Source organism: Arachis ipaensis, chromosome B7 (genome assembly GCF_059453495.1).
Source record: "Arachis ipaensis isolate K30076 ecotype BB chromosome B7, ASM5945349v1, whole genome shotgun sequence".
NCBI classification, from domain to species: domain Eukaryota; kingdom Viridiplantae; phylum Streptophyta; class Magnoliopsida; order Fabales; family Fabaceae; genus Arachis; species Arachis ipaensis.
In genome coordinates, this window is record NC_142442.1 from 27,603,880 (window position 1) to 27,610,687 (window position 6,808).

Consider the following 6,808-nt stretch of genomic DNA (forward strand, 5'->3'; position numbering starts at 1 on the left):
GAGAAATTGAGATAGGTTGTCCTCCCCTAAAGTTTTGAGACTCTGCTGAGAAATTTCTATGACCAAATTCTGCTTTAGGATGACTGATTTTTGAATCTTTCAAAAGAGATTCTTAATTTGGCCTAGTTGTTGAATCGTTTGGAAGTTTTAGAAAGATGTTGCGAAAATGTGGCTGGTTTTGAAAGAGGAAATTTCTTTGAGAAGGATTGCTTATAAGCTAGAAGTGATTTGAGAAATGTGGTTTTTAAAGTTAAGGCTGGAAAGAATTGATTTCAATTTCAAAGTAAAGTGATTTGAGAAAAAGTGATTTATGGCTTGAATGATGATTATATGTTTGATGATGTTGGATGGTGGAAGTGCTATTATGTTATGAGCCGGAATGGCTGTATATGATAATGAATTATGGCTAATTGTGGAATATGTTATAGGGCGAAATGGCTGTATATGATAATGAATTATGGCTGATTGTGGAATATGTTATGAGCCGGATGGCTGAGTATGAATATGGATGATTATTGAGTTGATAAAGTGATTGTTGCACTTCCAATTATCTGAGATACGAGTTTTCCTAGATAAAAGCAGTGGCTAGCCACCACGTGCTCTAGGTTGAGACTCGATACTCTGCTGACCCTATGTCGTAACTGTGGCCGGACACTGTGAAAGTTCCAGATGAGCTCACCCCCGTGGATAAACACCAGTGTGGGTGTTGTGTGATTATGATTATGATTGTGAATAACTCGAGTTGGGGATGCACGACAGAGGGACAGTCCAATGGTTAGCTACCAGGACTTATCGGGTTGGCTTTATAACCGACAGATGAGACTCATCAGCCACTATGACAGGCATTCATCATATGCATCTATGTCACATTGTTTGGGTGTGCATATTGTACTTGGTTTGCCTATGTGATTAATTGTGTTTAATTGCTAATTGCTCTACTTGAAGTAACTGCTTGATTGTGCTTGAACCTTTTATTTGTGTTTGTGACTGAAAAGTTGGTTGTATTGTGGTGGATTGGCTGCTGTTTGGATTGTTTGGGCCTAGAGCCGTGGTTGATTATGAGATGGACCGAAGAGTGTGTTTGGTTTTGTGTTTTTGGTTTAGAAAAGTATGAAACACTAAACTGGTTCAGCATAGACGTAATGAACCTATGCTTGGAACAGCTTGTTCATTCAGAATGTGTAAGAAAACCGTTCAAAAAGGCTTTTGGGTTTAATTTTTTGAGGAATTAACAGTTTTCTCTTTTAGAGAGGATTTTTGGATTTTTTATATTAAACCTTTGGTTTTGGAAAGATGCATATGGAAGTTATTAATCACTGTAACGGTTTTACCTTCACGTATCCTATTATAGTAATTCTCAAAATCCCTCTACTGAGAACCCTTTCGAGGATGATGATCTCACCCCCCTACAAATTTTCCTTTTCAGGATATGGACGCAGAAGTCACGAAGAGTTTACCTAATTGTTGTTGTCGTGATGTTTTGTATTTCTTTAGTTATTATTTATTGTTCCTTTTCCTTTATCCTTATACATTCTGTAAGAGGGATATGAATTGTATTAGTTAATGCTGGTCAAAATTATTAATATAAATATATATTCTTTGTGAGTTTTGTAAGTTGTATTGTATGTATGGATGTATGTTACCTAACAAAAAGTATTTTGGAGTGGTTATACGGTCTAAAGTTTTAAATAGGCTCATATTTTAGTATTAAATATTATAAGAATCGTTGTAATATCCGAGCTATCAGAATGGCGCAGCCAGAAGCATGACATTTTGATAGTTAGGGTGTTAACAAAATTACTACCTTATCTTATATCCCTAAAACCCCTAATTTCATTACACAACACAAATCCTAATTTACCTTTACTAACATAAACCCTAACTGACTCACTCACCCTCCCCCACTCTAACCCATACACACACACTAAACACAAAACCTAGCACAGCAGCTGAAAGAAAGAAAGAAGGAAGGGAAACGAGGAAGGGGGCCGCAGAGGAAGAGAAGAGGAAGGAAGGGAGGTGGCGCCGGTGGGTGTCACTGCCACCGTTCCCGCTGTTGTGTCACCGCTAGGAAGTCAGAAACGAGGAGAGAGAGAGAGAGCAGCGCCAAGAGGGAGAGGTCACCGTCACCGTCGAGCTATCACGCGTCGCCATCGCAGGAGCTTCCAACGCTACCGTCTTGACACGTGAGAGAGAGAGAGAGAGAGAGAGAGAGAGAGAGCCGCCGTGGGGAACCCACCGTCGTCGCTGACGAAGAAGAGGGGGCGTGCGAGAGGGAGCCGCTGTGGAGAACCGCCGCCGTCGCCGAAGCTCTTGTCGCCATTAGAAGCTGCTCCGTCGCCGTTTGAGTTACCCAAGAACGTGGCTGTAATCACCGAAAGCACCATCGGAGTTATCGCTGTTCAGTACAACCATTCTTCCTTGTCTGGGTAAGTGTTTCGTTCCGGAACCTTTGAAATCAGTTTTTTTATTTTAAGTTGTTAAGGATATGAGGTTTTGGTGTCATAGGGATCGAGTTCTGGGTCTTGCATGCTGAGTTCTATGACTGTGGCATACGACATCAAGCTGCTGCGTTGTCATCGGAGCTGCCACTGCTCTGTTCTCTTGCTTATTTGTAAGTACAGTAAGCTGTTCCTTGTCCCGAACCTCTATAGTTGCTATTCTGTTATATGTTTCTAAGGTCCTTGCAACGTTAATGCTTTAGGATTGAGTTTTGGTTCTTGTGTGCCGAGATTAGAGTTGCTGTGGTTGCGGCTGTCGTGGATTGCGCGCCAAGAGAAAAGGGTTTCGTTGACATGTTTGGGTTTTGGGTTCGGCTTGTCGAGGTAGGGGAGTTTTTCAGAAAACTATACTTTATAAATTGGAATTGTTATATATGGATACTGATGTGAGAAATGTATCTTTAGTGATTGTGGAAGTCTTATGTATTGTTGGTTGTCTTAGTTGGGTATGAATGTTTGTTTGACTGGATTATTGTTGGTTTTGCTAAACGGACGGTTCTCGAAGTTGTTTCCTTAAAGTTTTGAAAATGAGTTTAATCCGTTGAAAATGAATTGAGTTTGAATTTGTTTTCTTGAAATATGATGCGTCTACCTAGGGAGCTCAAGTTACCCCATTCTCTACCTAGAGCAGGTGAAATCACTTCATTGTGTCTACCCAGGGATCTCAAATTATCTCATTTAATAATCATCATTATTACTCAATCATATCGTCAACTCATCTCAACAAGAACAGCCCTCAGTGTCAACCGACACCAGCATGAGGGACCTCTCAGTTGTACAAACACAAGTAATACAGACAAATAATACACAATTAAAGTACAAGTAGAGCAAGTAGCATATAATCAGGTAACATAGCATATATAATTTAGAAATCCAAAACAAATAGGCAAACCCAAGCAAGTCAAACATATGCAAATGATGAATGCCTGTCCTATGGCCGATGATATCATTTGTCGGTTACATAGCCAACCCGACATGTCCTGGTTGCTAACCATTGGACAGTCCCTGCGAGTGCGCATCCCCCAAGCTCAAAATCATAATCATTCAAAATAAAAATATCCATGGGAGAACTCATCTAGAAAGGTCTAAGTGGCCGGCCACACTTATGACACAAGGTCAACAGAATCTCGAATCTCAACCTGGAGCAAGTGGAGCCGACCCACTGCATCTACCCAAGGATATCCGAAACTCAGATAATTTCTCAAACCTCAAGTCATCCTCGATTGGGAGCAAGTGGGGGCTAACTACTGCATCTACCCCAAGAGTCTCAAACCAAACCTGGAGCAAGTGGAATAACTCCATTGCATCTACCCAGGCCGGAATATCAAAATCATAATCATATTCAATATCACTTTTATAATCATAATCACTTTCATCACCAAACCAAACCCAGAGCAAGCAGAATCACTCCACTGCATCTACCTAGGCAGGTATATCACAATCAGAATCATATTCAATATTATTTTCTTAACTATAGTCACTCTCATCATCATTCTCATCTTAAATCATACTCAATCCCCAATTTAACTCATTTATCATCAACCATTCATCATCATGCTTACTCGTAATCGATCTCCGTCATCTCTCATTATCATAACCCCTCTAATTATCCTCAATCATAATCAATTTATCGTCATCTCTCATTATACTAAAGCATTCCCTTCAGACTTAATTAATCAATTATTCTAACTTTACTAACTTAGCTCATAAATTTTAATTCCCAACCTTTTCAAACTCTAATTCACCGGCTCTAGACTTGTATCGGAATTCATAAAGGTGTAGGAGGCCAAAAGAATGGTTAAAATACATAAAAATACATTTCTCTAAGCTCTAAGGGTTTCGCATACGCATGCAGGTGGCTCGCGTATGCAAGAAATGAAAACTGGGTGTGTCGCGTACGCGAGCTTTAGCCGCGTACGTGAGGGGTGAAAACAGCAACGTTTGCTCGCATCACGTACCACCTTCTGCGTACGCGAGCTTTCAATTTTGGCACTCCTGCATACGCATGCCTTCTTCCACGTACGCAAAGCCACTTGACAGAGTCCAGTGCCCACGTCATGTGGCACCTCCGCGTACGCGAGTCTTGCAGAAAAGGTAAAAGCTGTTAAGTGACAAAAATCAGTTTTTGCACCCAATTTTCAAAGCTTCAGAACTTTTTCTACAAAATTCCTTTTTCAACCATTCTTAAACCGTTGGAAAGATCGTTGAATGAACTTTCATAAAAATTCAGTTTTGAGGAATTCCCAACTCCGAAAACCGAGTTACGGACTGCCGAATTCGGTCAAAAATCGGTTTTTACTTAAATAAAAATAGAAATCACCAATTTTTTCAAGGTTCACAAGCCAAATTCATTTTCATCTATCAAATTGACCCGAAACCAACAAATTCTCCTATTTACATTCAACCAAATTCAAACCATCTCATCTACATAATTCAACCCAATTTCATCACATTCTACACCTAAATTTCTAAATCCTCATTATTCAACAATCATTCCTTTTATTCACACAATACACACAATCAACTCACCTTTCTTACCTTTTTCGGCCTCCGGCCCAAAGTTCACGGCCTCAAGCCCAATATCAATTCAATTTAACATAAGCAATTCAACAAATATCATCATTATCCAATTCCTCAATTCCACAACATACCAAACATACCCATTCATACAAAACTCATTCCAAATCATTAATTTCCACATCATAATTTCTATAGACATCAACTCCAATCAAGGCACACAATTCAAACCTAATCCTAAGGGCATCTAACCTAGGAATTCACATGACACCACACGATACTTAAATAAAAGTTAAATCGTACCTCTTGGAGTCAAAACAATTGAGCCTCTTCTTTGAAAATCTCCTCCAAACTTTAGCTCCAAGCCTCACCAAAACCCCACAAGCAAGATCAATCTCCCAATTGTGCACCAAGATCACCTAATACTCTAACATAACCAATTTTCACACTTGTAATCAACATAAGGTTCATAAAATTGATAAATCACTAGGGTTTGAGAAATTCTTACCTTAACCCATGGAATTGGTTGATGAAATCCATCAATAGCTCATACTAAAGCACCTCTAAATAACCAAAATCATAAAATTACTCAACACCCATAACTAAATTCGAATTCAAGGGAAAAATGAAAACTAGGCGGAGGACAAAAAAAAATACTTACCACAATACCTAAATAGAATCGAAAAGGGCAAGAAGAGCGACATGTGGCCGTAAACAGCTTGTCGATTGAAACTCCGTAGAGAAAGTTATGGTGATTTGAAGTGGAGGGTGAATAGTGAAACCCTCACTCCTCTCTTCTCTTCTCACATCCACGGCTCTCTCTCTCTCTCTCTTTGGAGGGTGAAAATGAGTTGAAGCTCATTAATTAGGGCTTATGTAGTTGGGCTTGGGCCCAACTTGGGCCCGATCCAATCAGTTTAGCCCGTTGGCCTAATTTTGGGCCAAAACCTTTAAGATTAGAGTTTTAAATCGTATTTTAAATATTTCTATCTTCCCAAATTATAAAATTCTAATTTCTTAACCTTATTCACTTATAATTATTTTTCTCAACTGTAATACTGGACATATCTCAATCGGTACTTCCAGTCAAATTATCACTGCGCGTTTTTACGCAGAAAACTATGTATTCCGACTCAAAAAAATTCACTGAGTCCAAATATCATGTCTAAATTATCAATTTTCGATTTCTAAATTTTTCAACTATATTCGGTCATATTTAATTAATTAATTATGGTTTGACTGTATTTTACATCCTACCCACCTTATTTAAAATTTTGTCCTCAAAATTTGGTCTACGAAAAGAAAACATAATTCTTAGTTAAACTTCCAATAAAAGTCCTTCCAACTTCAACTGGCCTTGCACTTTTTATTTTATCTTCCTTCAATATCAATTCAATTTCCTTCTTACTCCACACTTCATCAATATATAATTCAACTGCTCTCGTACCACTCATTCTACCTTCCTTCATCATTAATTCAATCATCAATTTACATTCCTCGTTCTTACTTACCTCGTCTTAACTTACACCGAACTCAACCTACGCCACACTCATTCATACTTTCATCCTCCCATTTATAAAATCTCCCAAACTCTTCAAATCCCCCCAACACCACATCAACGTTTCAATTTAACGTTTTTCAAATCTATCTTCCAAAACTAGTATTAGATACATTACAATCTAAGCAAGAATCAAGTTGTGCCTATAATTCTCTCCACAACTTACTCAAAAACACCACATCAACGTTTCAATTTAACGTTTTTCAAATCTATCTTCCAAAACTAGTATTAG

General features: G+C 38.6%; 1 long non-coding RNA gene and 1 pseudogene across 1 annotated transcript; one reads left to right on the forward strand and one right to left on the reverse strand.

The window, feature by feature from the left end:
• Window positions 1–434: 434 nt before the first annotated feature.
• On the forward strand, window positions 435–2,891 carry LOC148550659 (uncharacterized; annotated as a pseudogene).
• A 2,429-nt stretch (window positions 2,892–5,320) lies between these two features.
• On the reverse strand, window positions 5,321–5,806 carry LOC148550660 (uncharacterized). The gene is made up of 3 exons (XR_015892194.1): window positions 5,680–5,806; window positions 5,527–5,581; window positions 5,321–5,445 (listed from the first exon to the last, which is right to left on the reverse strand). It is a non-coding gene; the product is annotated as an uncharacterized LOC148550660 (long non-coding RNA).
• Window positions 5,807–6,808: the final 1,002 nt, after the last annotated feature.